The sequence below is a fragment of the Leptidea sinapis genome, chromosome 28 (assembly GCF_905404315.1).
Source record: "Leptidea sinapis chromosome 28, ilLepSina1.1, whole genome shotgun sequence".
In the NCBI taxonomy this organism is placed as follows: domain Eukaryota; kingdom Metazoa; phylum Arthropoda; class Insecta; order Lepidoptera; family Pieridae; genus Leptidea; species Leptidea sinapis.
The window spans coordinates 5,138,361-5,157,377 of NC_066292.1; the positions used below are offsets into that span (position 1 = coordinate 5,138,361).

At 34.3% G+C, this 19,017-nt stretch overlaps 1 protein-coding gene across 3 annotated transcripts in view; it reads left to right on the top strand.

Moving 5' to 3' along the window:
* Positions 1–19,017, top strand: part of LOC126972993 (uncharacterized) — a 179,754-nt gene that overhangs the window by 46,715 nt on the left and 114,022 nt on the right. For 2 of the 3 annotated variants that reach the window (XM_050820115.1, XM_050820114.1), the window contains exon 2: positions 9,772–9,807. The exons of the other annotated variant lie outside the window; for it this stretch is intronic. The gene's annotated coding sequence lies outside the window, so the exon portion shown is untranslated. The remainder of the gene's footprint in view (positions 1–9,771; positions 9,808–19,017) is intronic. 3 annotated transcript variants of the gene reach the window in all.

Below are 19,017 nucleotides of genomic sequence, written 5' to 3' on the forward strand. Positions count from 1 at the left end.
CTTACATTAAAACCGAATTGGCCGATCAGATTTCTTAATCAAATCGTCGCAAAATGTCTTTTGTAAAAATACTCCTCAGCAACACGTACCAACCTTTTTATAACAATGAACATTCAATTCATGTTAATTCTGTGTTATTAAGTTTTTGTTAAACCTTTGTACTGAGTGAATACAAAATATTTTTTGTGGTAATTATAGCATACGCGCGCGCCTTATTTTACTGAAAATGGATTAAATATTAAATTGTTTCTTTTATATCTGGAATAAGAGGACGATTGACGAAATAGTAATTCTGTTGCGATGGAGTGTGCCTTATAAAACAAATGAGCGTATGTCCTTAACATAATATTATATATATACACCTAAATATTTCATCAAAACTGAAATTATGCTCATATTATTTCCAAATTTGGTGATCTATATAAGGCATTTACCAGATGCCGGCTAAATTATGGGTACCACAAGGGCGCCTATTCCTGCTGTGAAGCAATAATGAGTGAGCATTACTGTATTTCGATCTGAAGGGCTACGTCTCAACGTGACGAGCGCAATTGTAATGCCCCTCAGAATTTTTGGGGTTTTCAAGAATCCTTAGCGGCACTGCATTGTAATGGGCAGGGCACAACTATCATCAACGGAACGTCCTGCTCGTCTTGTCCCTTATTGTCATAAAAAAAGGCATGATAGGCCATCTTCCCAAAACATAAGGTCAAATTAAAACTAAATGAATTTTAACGACATAATGGGTAAACGTAAGGAAGTAGACATTAATTATTTCTAGACAGTGATATTAGAGCAAAGTTAATATATAAAAAATGTAAACTTTACTTCGTATTTTAAAAATAATAATAATATAATCATGTGTTAGTACATATTACCTCAATTTATATAGAATACAACAGAATTTGAATAGAGTTTAAAATAAATTGAATAATGTATGAACCATGTCCGCGAACTTTAGGATGAACTGTTATGATACTGGGGAAGCATAAATCTGAATGGTTTGTACGACACTCTCTGCCATTAGTTATGCGCATTGGTTATATCCTGGATAATATTTCAAGGTTTCGTCCAAGGTGTCAATCTTTTGTGTGGAAACTTACCTATATGATATTTTGTTTGTAATTTATTTGATGTTTGGAGATTTGCTCTTTTTACTCTATTGTCCTTTTATTGTACGTCATTAAGAAATCTTATTTAGCCACTATTATTAGTCATCCTAATTATGCTTGATTTTGTCATCATATATACACACATGTTATAAGTCACGCCTTCCCTTTTATTGCCACTCTAGTATAATAATCCTTGAAGGCCTCTTAATCTTGGTGCAATTGGCCTTATTTTATACATCCCCAACCGCATCATAGAGAATAAGTAGGCAACTTTCTATTTTACAGCCATTCATATTAACTCCATAAATTTCTGCAGTTGGCCTACTTTTATCCATATTCTAAATAGCTATAAATGTTTAACTCAATTCCTGCTACTTATTTCTGTACGGTGTGGTTTTCGAGAAACCTTCTTCCACGTACAACCGAACTGTGTAATAAACTTTCTTGTACAGTGTCTCCAAGTCGAATCAATATCTGACAGCACTCGTGTTATTAACCTGGTGTTTGCCGCAAGAGAGTATGGGCATAAAAGTAGACAATATTCTCAGAAACATAATCTTAGAACTTATGAAATTACATAATTAGGGCATTCCAATGTACACAACACAATGCATTCACTGCATCATTCCTCGCGATGAATCGCACAATCTGGTATGAAGAGATTTATTAATAAAACACTTCAAGCGAGCAGGAACCTGAGGTAATGGTATATTAATCTTACATTATTGATAACTTTGCGCACACAAATCACCTTTACTTGTGCTATAGTGCTTCCTATAGAGATTCAACCAAACGGCACGTGATAAGGAACCAGGTTATAAAGGCTAAATCCATTTCTCTTCGTTTGGTGTTCTGTGGGGTTAGGTATCTAAGTAGTTTAAGCCTTGGCTAATGATGTCATTATGACAACATTAGTTAATTGCTGATGCTGAATTTTTACTTTCCTACACTTTAATTTATATGTTGGATTCATCATTTCCCTTATAACTTTGCACTTTCAAAGTAGGTACATATCGACAAATAAATGTCTTTAGGTACATTTTCTATAGTGTAACTCATGACTCATCAAGCAATCAATACCAAATAAAGGATAATATGTCATTATTTGAGGTAGCGTCGTGTGCCGGGTTGTCCCCTTCCCATAATTAATGTGCTGCGGTGGTGATGGCTGCTATATGCGTTAATCTGTGAATAGGTCACTCTTGTGATGCCTGGTCGATCTGTAATCGTGAATTAATCGTTGGGTTTTCTATTAAGATACAAATTTTGTCAAATCACGAGAATCATGTTTACACAAACAGAAAACTTTAGTTGATGAAGGTTGATACAGCCAACACGTGATAAATTTATTAGCTAATATATTTATATAGTTTTTATTTTTATCTACAGATTTTATTGTTTTTGTGATATAAATAACGCTTTAAACTTTGAGTTTGATTTCTTACATTTCATGCAGCACTTTTGAAAGTAATGTGTTTATAATTATTAAAATTATACAAATACTTGACGATTTTAAACAATTGGTCTTTAGTACTCTGAATGCTTTTCTCACTGGCTCTATTTTTTCCAAACAAAAATTATACTTAGTATACGTCTACATGAACAGAGATAATTTGAATTTAAAGTTCAACAGAGTTTTGAAACTTTTGCTACACTAACGCCAAGAAACCTACGTGATTTCCTTATCCCTCGAGCTCCTCAACAAAGATCATGCTCAAATAAATATGAGGTTCTTGAAGTCATCATTCTTCTACTATACAGTTTTACCCGAGTTATTTAAAAAACAGAACAGCTAAAATTAAACGTATATTAAAATATATTCATATATGTACGTCGTTCAATGTAGGAATTACTCACATAACCCAGTTAACTTACAAATAGCCTATACAAATTTACACAATGCCGTCATTCCTTACCTCAACTATCAACGTAATCTTGGTAATATTATGTACTCAATGTGCGACGAATAACTATTACTCGTACAGCGAGAGATTTAGTTTAAATTATTTATTTATGTATTATGAAAAATAGAATTACAATATTAACAAATAACAGGCCAAATACCAGAGGTTTGTCCGGTGTGATAGAAAAATACTATTATTGCATCACGGGTGAGTCGCATGGCTTGCCACCGAAACGTATTGAATTTTTGAGTGACCGTTTGTTTAAGGCGAAGAGTAAGCAGAAAACACGCAAACAAGGTGTTTTTAGACAAATTTTGTGGTGAAAATATAGCATTTGGAGCTATAAACACTACTTTATCCTGTTACACATATCCTTAAGTCTTACTTGTAGGTTGCTAATGCTTGCTGTTAGTTAAACTTAACACTCCAGAGCTATTATGAACTACCAGCTTTGTTTGCAGTTCAACAAGTTTATTGTCGGCATGATTCATTTGTTTAGTATACTGCTCTCATAAAAGTTGCTCTTATAGCTTTTACTTTTTTGTGTTGGTACATTTATTAAGATTAGTAATCAATAATGAGGATTGTAAGCAATTAAACTGTTTGAGCCTGTTAAAATTTTAAATTTTCGACGCAAGAATTTTGAAAATATTGGCTTTGTTACATAGGAGCCGTGAACTCATATCGCTCAAGGTCGCCGGCATTTAGTGTCGCCTTAAATATATTAATTAGTATACAATATTCAACCTTATAACGAATCGTTAAGTACTCATATACATTTCACGTTGTATCGCTGGCTAAAATACTAAATTATAAATTTAAAAAGCCATAACATAAAAGGCAAGTTTTACATATCTAAAAAAAACCAAAACAGATACATGGGCACTGATTACATCGTCTGTTATTTTCCAATGTAAACAACGTTTGCCTCCTTTCAAGTTAGTGACCGCTATTATAGTCTATACATTAAAGTTCATTAAAGTTACTTTAAAACAACACTGGATTCTCATCCTGATTCTAGATAGTAAAGATTTTTTTATATGAAATAAGGGACGAGACGAGCAGGACTTTCAGCTGATGGTAATTGATATGCCCTACCCATTACAATGTAGTGCCTCTCAGGATTCTATTCTTGAAAAACCGAAAGTGGCATTACAATTGCGCTTGTCACCTTGAGACATAAGATGTTAAGTCTCATTTGCCCAGTAATTTCACTAGCTACGGCGCCCTTCAGACCGAAACACACAACACTTCACGTACCGTTGTGGTACCCATAATATAGCCTGCTTCCTGTGCAAAGGAGCCTCCCACTGGTAAGATGCTGGAAATCAGCGTCAGAAATCAGGTCAGGCAACTTCACGAAACATAACTCATTAAAATTCGTAAAGCATACCCTGAATCAACGATCGCCTTGTAATATTTTAAATAGAGAACTTTCCTTTTTATGATATCATCCAAAGCCGTGAGTCATCGAAAAGTAAGAGCTTAAAATTGGATGATTCGTTTTATAGGTATCTTTTTGTTTGGGAATGCAACTGGATTAGTAGCTCCCGGGTTACGATAGTTAAGATTCACAACTGAAACTGGAAGGTGACGCCGCGATCGAGTCTTAGAAATTTGTCTTAATTTTTTAGAATTCATATCACAAATATTACTATAATTACTTAACGGTCTTTTCTTAGTTTTCTTTAGCAACATTCAATACCGACTATCGACTGTCGCCAGTTTTATACAGTTTGACTTTGAGATTTCATTTACAATTCCTAACCTTTATAATCTAATCCACACTGCAATTTTCTATTGTGTTCTCCCCTAAATTGAACCGTTAAAGTGTAACAATAAATTATGCCTGATTGTCACATACTTATAATTCCCCCTGTAACTAATTGGACTTAGGGGAGATCACAATAGGCTTGTGGCACAGGGGTACAGTTTTAGCACATTTAGTGAGACTCCAATCACGCTTTTACATCCTAATCCATTGAAATTTAATTGTAACTTTATAGCGAATTGTTTCTTTATAGGGAGGGTGATTTCAACACATTACATTAAAGTTCAAAATTCTATTTAATTGATTATGTTTTAATCATTCCCTTCAACTCTTTGGAAGTTAGCTAGCATTACATAGGACATTACTGTTAAATTAGTAGATTTTACAAGTCTTATAATTTTTTTTTTGTTTTCTATAATATTATTTGTCTGAGTACCTAACTGGAATATGAAAACTATTCTCCACAATTTTTTTATTAAATTATGGTTCTAAGCTTAACCGAACCCTCGATTTAAATGAACTCTAAATGCTAGACTTAAAGATTTCAATGCAAACAGCTGTCAATAATGGTATTTATGATACAATGCGTCATTTAATTGGAAGTGATCACATTGTGAAACGTACAGGAATTCATACCATAGCACTCAATTATGGAGTTGTGGAACTAATCTACAAGAATGCCATTTATTTCAATCTCGCTGTATGAATTGTGTTCCTCGATAGATAGGATGTCAAGATCAAGGCAGAGTGAACAAGATGTTCTGGTAAATAGTGATAATAGTCGACTAGAACATAATGTGTTTGTTTTAGAGACAGCTTGAAAACTCTATAACTATAACTAAATTATCTTCTAAAAACTCATCTCCTTACATCTGGTATTGCCACTGTTTTATTTATTTCTTACTTTTTATGGAAGAGGACGACGTACGAACTCGTCGCATGATGATGTGATCACCGCGGCTCAAACTCCTCTTGTAACACTTCACCAACCTTTACTGTTCTGAAAACGTACGTGGTACGTTTTGGTACGACGCAAGCAGAGATGGAACCGGGGGCACTGTGGTGAGAGTCAACTTTTTTACCTATTGCTCCACTGACACTTTTTACCTGAAATATGGACAATAATAACAACACAATATCTTCGGTGTATGTATATATATATATATATATATACCAGCAAACGTTTTATTGCCATATAGAGTAATAAAAAAAATTCAATATTTAAAATTTTTGGGGTATATAAAAATAGATGACGACCGATTCTCAGACCTACCAAATATATCGTACATAAAATTTATCGTATTACAATAATCATTATATTCGATTGCCATCTTGCAACTCTATTGCGTATCTGTGGATGGAATAGAATAATATTAAAATCGCGATACAAAAATAGGGGTTGATCGTAGAGGGTTGAAAATTTAGGGTTGTATGTATGTTTTAATGTTGTATCATAAAAAAATAAATAATTTATCTAAAAATTTAAGAAAAATTTTAGGGGTGGACTGGACTACCCTTAACATTAAGGCAGATGAAAAATAGATGTTGTTCGATTCTCAGACCTACCCAATATGCACACAAAATTTCATGAGAATCGCTCAAGCCGTTCCGGAGGAGCTTAACTACAAACACCGCGACACGAGAATTTTATATATTAGATAATCACAGACATTGAAATATTGTGGTAGTTTAATCTTATATGGATGGAGTTGATTCAATGCACAAAATAAATCATAATGTGATAAAAATTACAACACGCGATCAAAATCGGGATGAACTCTAAGAATGATATGAGCTTACATGACCAGCTGGATACGATTAGAAGTAGTCAGCGATATAATGGTGATCATGCACTGCCTACCGCCATTGGAAACACTCTTGATGATATGTTTGTCTTAAGGCCGATGTCTACAGTTTTTGGACGTAATCTTTACTATATGGATTTAAAAATTAAGAGTGACATATTGAGATGTAGATTTACAATCGATTGACAGTACCTGGTGTACTTAGAATCTGGACTTTAGATAATCTTAAACTAGAGATAGGGTATTCAAATCGGCCGTTTGTCAGTTAACCCGGGCTATGCCATAATCTCTGAAAACGTTCTTGTTAAACGCGATAAATTTTTATCAACATCGACAATTATCGATGTCTTCAAAATCAGATGTGTTACATTACGACTCAATAAAGAATCGTAAATGAGTACACGGTTGATTAGGTCTCTTTTAGTAAGCTTGTATGATACCCAAATATGGAGCTTTTTGTGTAACTAGCACAAATGGGTCGAAGCTGTTTTGTGGTAAATTCCCAGACCTTCAGCTATTTCGTAACTACTGATGTACCAATTATATTCGAAACGGGGCGACCAGAGCGCGGTGCTTTTATAATATAATACTTCATAACACCAAGAATTATTTCGTAAAATATGCTGCCTGTTGTTATAATGAAATTGTTTCACAGTAAAACTGTAAAAGCGTGCGTCACTAAATTTTCTCATAGAAATTATGTCCATACAAAACAAATATTGAAAAAAAAAATATAATTATGGGTCCCAAATCGAAATAAAAACATCTTATCTCTCAAGTTGGACTAAACTGCACTCTATGAAGTAATCCCCATTAAAATCCGTTCATTCATTTAGGAGTCCATTGCGGACAAACAACGTGTCACGTAATTTATATATTAAGAAGATATGCAAAAAATGTTTTTCCCCAATCTAATATATAGATTCGATTTAATAGGTAGTCAAACGTGTAAAACATCTTCATAGACTTTAAACTCATGCAATTAGTCATAGTGAATGTAGTCTCAAGTATAATACCATTATTGTGTTCCACAGACCATCAATTTATAAAAACAAAATGATTGATCCAATACCATAACTGAAAGTATAATTGATGGCTCATAATAATATCGTTTGTAGGATCAAACACCTCACTCGACTATTAAATACCGTTAAACAATTTGCATAAATATTTCTTACACTATTATCTTTATTATAGGTATCTAAATATTTGCTAATATTTACTGTTAGGTTGCGGCTTCAAACTTTATATTTTGATTTTAGCAATTATTATAAACTCAAACAGGGATTCGACCCCTGTACCGAGCGTTGTATTCCTATTAAGGCGACACTAAATGCCAGCGACCTTGAGCGATATGAGTTCACGGCTGCCGGCCCGAAATCTATGTAACAAAGCCAATATTTTCAAAATTCTTGGGTCTAAAACAGTTTATATGCTTACAATCCTCGTTATTCACTACTAATCTGAATAAATGAACCTACACAAAAAAGTACAAGCTATAAGAATAACTTTTCTGAGAGAAGTACCAAAAAATGCGTCACGCCAAGCCAAAAAACTTGTTTTACTTCAAAGAAACGTGGTAGTTCAAAATGGCTCGCAGTGTTAACTATAAACAACAGCAAGCATTAGTAACCTACAAATAAGACTTAAGGATATGTGTAACAGGATTAAGTAGTGTTCATAGCTCGAAATGCTATGCTTTCACCACAAAACTTGTCTAAAAACACCATGTTTGCGTATTTTCTGCTTACTCTTCGCCTTAAGTTGCAATAGAAAAATGAATGGTAACCCTTGTTTATTTTTTTGTAATTCTGTATTTTCATAAGCCGTGCATCTTATTGATGGAGTCGGCTCCAGTTCAGTACTTTTAAAGAATGAAATAACAATGTGCTATAAATATATCCACACAAAATTAATTGTAACGAAAATGCAAGAGTGTATTTTATATTAGGAGATTGATGTTTATTAATTGAATCTAGCATTTATTATAAGTGAATAGAGTACTTTTTTTATTAAAAATTGCTCGTTCTAATAAGTGTGATTATATAACATTGCAAACCTTATCACCGTTCAAGAATCATTAGAATTTTTTATCACAAGTTCAAATGTCGTTAGAAAAAATAATGTAATGATAATTTTATGCCATAAAAGTGTAATTAAAGCAAATATATTCGACCTCTACCTATTTTATTAGCGTAATTATATTTTCTACACTTATTTTCATCAAGATCAGTCAAGCCATTCATAAGTTACAGATTTGTACAGTATTGTGATTGATTACAACAAGTGTTGTACGATTTTGGACTCCTGGTTAATTGCACCAACTTTTGATGGCCACTTGCCAAGGGACTCTAATTAAACATTTTTTTTTCAGGAGGCTCTGTCAAATTGGAGATAATTTCTAAATATTGAATTCAAAAATCGGCAATTGTATATTTTTATTGTGATTAAAAATTTGTTATTTAAATAACCTTAAGGTTATGGTGACGCGTATGAAATTGGCAGAAATGAAAAACTCTTACCACAATAACCAAAAAATGGTTAAAAAATGCAGGAATCTGTTTTTTTTTTTGTTTAGTGCCCATAATTTTTAAGAAACATGGAATGGATTTATTTCTGATTTATCTGATTATGTTTACTATCTATCATCATGTATCGACTTGACGTTGAATTTTAGGACATCTTGTATATTGATACATAGGCTACCGTTTACTAAATTCTACTTTGAATATTATAAATATCCGACTAGTATATAGACTAGAAGCTCCGTCTCTATATTTGGAAACAAGCGTTTTCAAACAAAGAAACAAAACTCTTTCGGCCTTACAAATAAACTTGCCATAAAGTTATACCTGATATTAATTCAAGAATACTAATTTACAAATAGACATTTTGCCAACGATTGGTTTATTCGGACGTGTAAAGTTTCCCGCGTTTATTTGCACGGCTGCCTGACATTTGGTAAACTTCAGAATATTTTTTTTTATTTATTTAGTGGCACGGAATGCAAGTACAAAGGCCAGAATTATAATTGTATTGACAGTGTTTTCAGCGTTATAGTAACATTTTGCATATTCTTGGATTATTCTCAGGTATTGCCAGTTTATTTATAAGGCCGTTTAGCTTTATAATATTGGATGTATAGCTTCATTCATTAATTATTTTATTTTTTATTGTAGGTAAACACGGCATTCTGTCTGCGTATCATTTGTTACGTAAGTATACAAATTAGCATGGACCTCCTAAACGTATCGTACTCTTGGGCTGATGTCATCGTGTGTGACATGTTTTACCGCGAGATTGTTTGTTTTCAAGGACTATGTTGGACTCAAATATCCTTTAACATTCTGCTTATAAAATATAACGGTGTTATTTAAAAAAAAGAATTAAACATGGCTTAGACACGTGTTTTGTTAGACAGTGACCTAACTATAACAACATCACTGTATATCTTCTATTACAAAACAGTGTTTAGCTTGTGTTTAACTAAAACGCCGTTAAGCACGACATAAACTGAAGTGTACAAGAACAATTATATGAGCGGAATGAAATTGTTGTCAACTGTCATCTATGTGTCATCATAATTAAATCTAAGATAATAAGAATATAATCTATCTGTTGGAAACACCTTAGACAAGCTTCGGTTCGTGTTTAAATATATATAAGCAATGTCTAAAGATTGCTAGAATTGCAATTACAAGAAACAGAAAGACACAGATTTGTAATAGAACTTTTTTTAAACAAGTGTTCAACACATGTCTAACTTTTTTGAAATAATACAGTCAATCTTTAAATGAACTTAGTTCTGGTCTCCGTCTTAGGCATAATAACTCCAGCAAATTAGACGCTGGAAGCTTAAGGTGCATAATAATATGGAGGAGGTAAACAACCAACGCCTGCATATTTAAGAGGTTATGAGTACGCAACGACTGGTTCAGCATCAATTTGTAAAACTCCCGAGTAAGTATTTCATATTGAAATATTTTTAGATCATTTATTGTACGTCAAATCTAGCACGCATTCGAAAAATAAAAAAGTTTAGTTAATCCCAATGTGCATTTCTTAAGCGCTCATATAACACATATTTTTTATAGTAGTTTAAAAAGCACTCATAAATAATCTTATTACTTTACTTCAAATTTTCTGAAAATTTTACGTCAAACATCAATAAAGTAAATGTAAACAAAATGAAATAAATTTGTATAGTATCATAGACAGCATATAGCAGGCATATAAGGCATTTATTTTCTCAAAATTGATTCCTTTAGAATTCTTTTTGATGACATTTCTAATAACTTCGATAATACTACCGCTTCGGAAACAAATGGCGCTCTGAGAGAGAAGAAGAGGCGCAAGAAACTCTCCCAGCATTCTCTAGTCTAGCTCTATTTAGAAATAAAATATAACATTGAACTGCGTAAATTTCGGCATGTCCTAGTCGAAAATAAAAATTTAAACTAAACAAACCCCAAACTATACTGTCATCTACATTCATTAATTATGTGGGCTTCCCAAGAGATTAAAAAGTAGAGTGAGTAAAAAAATCATATTTTCAGAAGTAACCGTGTTTACCCGCCATGCGGCCTCTATAAATCCACGCCTTTTTTTTATGTAAAAATAACAATTAATTGATTTTTAGAGGATAAGTTATAGGTACGATACAAGGCATCAGTACATTGTGATCTCTACTATCTAAGTACAATCATCAACGAATGATAATGATTTACTAAACTTACTTTCACCACCTCCAAATACTGGCGAAATCTAGGAAATTTTAATGTGATTCTCGTATAGCAATCACCACTACGGCTATTTTTTTATAAACCTCTGCCGATTTTAAACGCCGAAATCGTCCGTGGTCGGTCATAAACCTGTGACCGATTATGATCGCTCGTCTCCGCTTGTCAGTAATTTAAGCTATTTATACACTATGACGGGAAATCGGAAAACGTAACAATTTTTAGTCTTAAAGGGTGCTTTAAGTATAGTGCGTATTGGTAACGACTGGTGAGTCGTTACCAATACACAGTATATTAATAATATCTTATATTGAAAAATATTTCTGATTTAGATACACATATTTTATTTTACATATTTCGTAAAACTTACAGCTAGCTTAAAAAATTAAGTTACATACATAGTTATAGAAGGACAATTAAAAGTTTTCGCAAATAGGAATGGATATATGATATAAGAGTTAAGTGGACAATAAAAACGACAATTAAATAAAATGATAAAGAAAAAATAACAAATGACCAAATATTTACAATTAAACTTGATTGAAAAAGTTCTCGGTAATGAGCTGTTTTAACTAATTGGGATGGTGAACAAATCCAGGTCTAATAGCTCAGACAAGTTCTTGAAAGATTGATGCAATCGATGTGTTTGTTAAACAAGGTTGTATCTAACTGCTTCTTGACTTAAAATTGAAATATCATGTATATATTTTATGTATATTTTTTTTTCTATTTGTTTGGTGGTAATTTTGTAACATAGTATTTTAAGATCTTTTATCCTCGAATTCTATAAAAAACTACATGGTAGAATGAATATCACTAATGATATCACAGCATGGGTTAAATTATTGGTTTATTTCCTAAAAGAGTACTATCAAAATACTGCAAATTAGTGTGTATTCCCGCAAAATTGAGTACGTTAAAACCGCACCGTTTTATCCGGCTATGTGGTCGAGCCATCAGCTTGAAATCACACTAACTGCATAACTCAGTATCTTATCTCCCACCATTTGGCACATGTGATCATGTCGCTATAAATCTAATCAGGTGCGGCTTCTTTTATCAAACGGCTATTTTTAAAAAGCGTTTCCCTTTTAACTTAAGCTCTATTATTGCTTGGCAATGGTGCGTTTTATTTCAGTATTACGGAAAAGAAATTCGATAGCTATCTTGATGTGGAAAATTAAAGTAATATAAATGGTTTGATCTTGTTTTAGAAATTAAATCTGTGTAAGCTATTTAGCGCTAATGTGAACGGCGTAAAGAGCTTCAGATATATTGATTTAAGCACACAAACAATTTACAATAAATTATGCTTCAAATTATATACTTTACAATATATATAATAACTAATATCGTCCACAGCATGCTTTTTTTACATAGGTAACAAAATTTTAACATCCGAATTAATCTAATAATCAAAAGATCCGAACAGCCAAGTTCTAAAGAGGAAATATAACCGTGCCTCCAGATTTTTTAAGTTGCAAATCGCCCGTGCGAAATCGAATCACGTCGTCAAAACGGCCAGCAGCTTTCCAGTTACCCGACCGGAACATGCAAGTTATGGTCGTTGTCGAAAGCTGCTCATGGTAACTTCAACCAGCCGTCCATGGCGCTGCATATGAGGAATGACACCCTGGCCCATATGGCAAAAGAGAAAGCCGATCTCCTGTGCATTTTTTTTGCCTCCAACTGGACTCTTGACGACAACGGAAAAACACCGCCGACCATCCCATGCGGTGACAGAGGTCCATGCCTGAAGTACAGTTCAGACAGAAAACAGTTCGGTGAGCTCTGTTTTCGTTGGACGTCAGGAAGTCGAGAGGGCCGGATGGCATTTTTCCAATCGTACTTAGAACGTGTGCCTCTGAGTTGACGCTAGTGCTAACACGTTTATTCCGGCACTCTTATTCAAAAGGCGTAGTCCCTGACTCATGGAAGTCAGCTCTTGTCCATCCGATCCAAAAAAAAGGAGACAGTTCGGATCCAGCAAACTACAGGCCTATTGCTATTACCTCCCTACTCTCCAAAATCATGGAGAGCATAATTAACCGCCAGGTCTTGGGGGTCACCTGTTGATCATCGACCCGCAGTACGGCGTTCGCCATGGTCGGTCGTCAGGCGATCTTCTGGTATACCTAACACATAGATGAGCGGCGGCTGTTGAAACCAAGGGGGAAGGCCTGGCTGTGGCCTGGATATAGCGAAGGCCTTTGATCGTGTATGGCACTAGGCGCTCCTCTCAAAACTTCCATGGTTTTCAAGGAACTTTCTTCATCGTACTACAAAGCTGTGGAATGAGCTTCCTTGTGCCGTGTTTCCGGGACGATACGACACGGGTACCTTCAAAAGCGCGCACACCTTCCTTGAAGGCCGGCAACGCTCTTGTGAATCCTCTGGTGTTGCAAGAGAATGTGGGCGGCGGTGATCTCTTAACACCAGGTGACCCGTACGCTCGTTTGTCCTCCTAATCCATAAAAAATAGCTTAAACATAAAACATAAAAAAATATATAAAACCTAAGATTAAGGATTGGTCATCGCTGCGCTGCAACTAGATACCGCAGGCGTAGTGGCAAAGTGCGGCAACTAATACTACGCTAAGTGGGCGTACTCCAGCCATTCTCGAACAATGTAACGTGCCACATGTTCTGTTACACTTTGCTAATAATTGAAGCGAAATGCCGGGTTCCAAACTAAAACTTTGTAAAAATAATACAACAAGTATTAAGAAAGACACTGGGATCACATATCATCAATAAGTATTTTGTATTTTATTAATTTCAATGTAAAATAACACGAAGCGTGTTACAAAATTTGAAAGATGCCACTGAGTGTCAAGATGCCACGCACACAAGCATCTAATAGTTGCCGTAATAAAAAAGCTATTGCTGTTAGGTACCTATTATAGTGCGGTATCTTGTTGGAACGCAGCGAAATCTAACCCCTAATCTAAGTATAAAACATTTAAAATGATTACAATATGTATTATAAATTCAACTACTCTGGCGTTCAAAAGTAAGTATCACACTTTTAAAATTGGGATAACTTTTTAAGTTCACAAGATATACTTTCGAAATAAAAAGGACTCCAAAGAGAATTTAATTTTGTACATAAAAACTTTATAGTCGGTAACCTTCTTTTAAGAATTGGCTGAAAAAAAACTTCAAAAACAAAACCATTCCTTTTTCAAAGTGGACGTTTCCGAATTACAATTTTACCATTCACATTTTTGTTTCTGTTTAAAATTTTTTTTCAAGATCGATGGGTCTTGTTTTAAAAATTTATGCTAAAAAGCACATAACATTTATTTATCATGCCTCTTTCAGTTGAAGAATGTGCTAGGATAATGGCTTATCTGGAACTAGGCATCAGTATGCGTCGCATTGCAATAATGGTGGGTGTGGCGGTACGAACGGTCCAGAAGGTAAAGCGAAGGTACGAAGGTGACAGTACAGTGAGAAGAAGACTTGCTGAAGCAAATTTGAAACCCCGAAGACCAGCGAGTGGCCCAAAACACGAGAGACAGCATCGAATAGCGAGACTGCGATACGCCCTTGAACACATGCAGTGGGATGAAGAAGAATGGTCAAGAATTTTGTTTGCAGATGAGTCTCGATTCTCCCTTTACACTTCTGATGGAAGGTGAAGTGTTTACAGGCGACCTGGTGAGCGATACCTTCAAGCCTGCATCTCAGAAAGAGTCCAATACGGTGGAGGCAGTGTACATGTATGGGCTGGCATATCTTCAGAAGATCGCACAGAGCTAGTAGCCATAGAAAATGGCGCCCTCACTGGGCAAAGATATGCTCAAGAGATTCTCAATGAGTATGCATGGCCGTATTTAGCAAATATGGGTGATGGATCGATGCTGATGCATGATAATGCCCGGCCACACACGGCTCATATCGTACAAGAGTATATTCAGGAGGTCGGTATCAGCGTGATGGCTTGGCCATCAAGAAGTCCTGATCGCGATTTTGTGATGTTTTAAATAAATAAATAAATAAATCTCAACCCGATTGAACACGCCTGGGATGAGCTTAAGAGGCTAGTCAGAAATCGCAGACCACCACCTACTACCCTCAGGGCACTAAAGCAGGCCCTAGTAGAAGAATGGGAGAATATTCCCCAACATCGGCTCCGAAACCTAGTGTAAATCCATTATATATATTAAATTACAAACCAAGACCTGGAACTCTAAAGAAACGAACGACCCGCCTCACGTCGCCGCCACAAGTAGTGACATTAACCGAGCATGACGATGCCTAAAATAAAATAAATTTTCGTTGAGACTCTAATCAATCAAAAACAGTTTTTGTAACCCTATTATTATATAGAATAATCTCTAATACTCGTTATCTTCAAAACTATTACCAAATATTTGTATTTACCTAAGACCTAGATGACTAGCGGCCGTTTTCAAAAACCTTAGTTTAACTTACTAGAGGTAGACAAATCTATCCTTTTACGCTTACTTACATTTCAATAACCTATCGATATAACTATAATATGACATAACTATATAACATGACATAACTATGGATAGATCAGATCCTGTCATATATGGCCGTTTTCAATAAAGTATCACTAGTTACGGATGTATTGCTATCACCCTTTAATGACAAGATCTTTTCTATCCATAGTTATTTATGTCCATGTCCAATATAGTTAGTTATAGTCCAGTGCTATCAGTCGATAACTTATTGAAATGTAATTTTTTATGGTGCTATTATAAATCCAGAAATCAGTAAACGGTAGTTTGTTTCGTCTAAAAGATGGCAATCAATGTAATTAATTAATTTTATCGCAAGATTAAGTAGACAACAAAAAATATGCCTCATCAACATTTAGTTGATAATATGTGCTTATATCGATAAATTTTCAAGATACCTACCATCCAACACCGATAATTCACTTACAGTAACGTGAACACTGTTTCGACCTAATTATTTTGATCTTTTGATAACACGATATTAAAGAACGATAAGTTGATATTGTAAAGATAATTAATTTTCTCAAGAATTATGTCATGCGGAAAGATTAAGCACAGATATAAAATGCCAAAATTGTTTATGTTTTGTTGTGCGACATATCATTATATCATTATGATTCATAGTATTATATCCTATGGTATATTGTTATAGGACATTGCTGCAGATATTAATACCATATCTGTGCTGTAGAATAGAGCTATTTGCGCTATTTACAACGTAAGTCCTAAATAAACATTAACCCCCTTATTCATAATGGTCCGCTAACTAAAAACAGCTGCTAAGGAGTGTTTTTTCTCATTTCAATACATAGGCTGCACTAAAAGTATCGGGAATGGAATATTTCTACTGTTCCTGTCATATTAAAATATCTTTAATTGAAAACTCCTTGGTTTTAAGAATCGAATACCATTTATTTATTTAAATAACAATTCTCGGTCTTGTCACAAGGTCTTGTCAAACTTGCTTAGTCGTTGAGAAAATTCTAGAGCGATGATTTATTTTGACTTTCGAAGTGGTTTAACACAAAAACAGTGTGTTGACCGGATGATTTCTGCATTTGGTGATGAAGCCCCATCCAATACCACAATTTATCGCTGGTTGCTGAATTTCAACGTGGACGTGTCAAGGTCAGTGATGATCCCCGTCAAGGTCGTCCAAAAACTGCAGTCACTAAAGAAAACGTTGTGCGTAAACTGATTGAGGAAGATCGACTTCCGAATGGAATGGTTGCTTCAATCATTGGTTCCATCGTATCGAAAAATGTGTCAAATTTCGCGGAGAATACTTCGAAAAGCAATAAATTCATTTTTAAATAGTAATGTTGTGTCACTTCCTTGATTCCCGAAATTTTTAGTGCCGCCCTCGTAGAAGAAGACTAAGTTTAAGTAAGCAGACTATTATGAATAAGGGGGTAAGAGAAACTTGTGTATGTGTACTTATGTATGTAGGCAAGAAGTTACTTCTAACAAAGCAAAAATCTTTATTATTTATCAAAAAATATTTATTGCTCCTACTATTCTACGTTTGTAGAAAGAACAACATTGTAACAACCTTGCAAAGATGGCTTTGACAATTAATTATTAAATAACGAATAGGGCTGTATGTGCTTGAACACTTTGCCTGTTCTAATAATGGACGAAGAAACCAAAAAAGAAATACCGAATGTCGCAAACGTCAGAAAATTTTAGGAACTAACTTCAACCTGTTACTTTTGTGTTACAATGATGCGCGCGCATCTTAAAATTTCACTCTCATAATTTTTTCATAACGTGCCTAAAGAAGTATAACTAAATAAATTTTATTCTACAATATTATATTCTAACGATTTTTTATTAAAAGAATAAAGCCCGCTGAATTTCTTGAACCAGTTCTTCTCAGGTCTGAAGGCATTCATTTTTGCATGGGTGGTGGTTTGTGACCTGTAGGTGTTGATTGCAAGACAACACCGACTACACAACACCCTGTACGTTTATTTGTCGTTCTGTCCCATACATAAATGAGTTATTATTTTTGTGCGTACATCAGAAGTTATATTTCTTTGGCAAAGCAATACAAAAGTAACTGCAAAAATTTAAATTACTTGTAAACGTAAGTGTAGACGTTACCTTATCGCCAAAATGTGACCGCAGCGTAAGAAGTTGATTTTATAAATTTAAATACAAACCTCTGTAGTACTCTTGCATGTTGTGGTTACAATAGATATCTGCTGTTACATATAATATATTAAAAGTAACATTGGATAGATCATTATTTAATATCACTTCACACTATACTAGATTGAGATTTATAGACTAACTTCACGGTCGCTATCATGTCGCTGTGCCCGCACAAAAACATACAAAAGCTGCATAATACAAAAATTAAGCGTTCAGACTATTTTCATTAAAATGCAACCTTTTTATTTTGAAAGATCATCAATAATCTTTATATATATAATTCTTGTGTGCGTGTGTATGTCACTGAACTCCTCCTAGACGGCTGGACCGATTCTAATGAAACTTTCTGTGTGTATTCAGGTGGATTCGAGAATGGTTTAGATTCACAATTGAACTACCTCCTAAACGGCTGGACCGATTTTGATGATATTTTTGTGTGTTCCAGTGAATTTGAGATTGGTTTGTGTCTTTAGGTGGATTCGAAAATGGTTAAGATTCACAATTAAAGTACCTCCTAAACGGCTGGACTGATTTTGATGACTTTTTTGTTTGTTTCAGTGAATTTGAGATTGGTTTAGATTCTCAATTCCGCCCATATAATATAATTCTCCTGCTCATGTGTATTTTAGTGAACTGCTCCTAACGGCTGGACCGATTTTTCAAATTTAAAACATGTGTACAGGACAACGCCTGTTGGGTCCACTAGTATTTATATATTTATCGTTATTCTGTCCATAATAAATAAAGTTCTGTTTTTTATGAATTTGTCAATAATATTTCATAACATCAAGAATTATTTCGTAAAATATGCTTCCTGTTGTTTTAATGAAATTGTTTTACAGCAGAACTGTAAAACCGTGCGTCAATAAATTCTCTCATAGAAAATATGTCCATACAAAACAAATACTGGAACTAAAAATAATTATGGGTCCCAAATCGAAATAAAAACTATCCTATCTTTCAAATTGGACTAAACTGCACCCCATGAAGAAATTTGCATTAAAATCCGTTCATTAGCTAAGGGAGTTCACTGGAAACA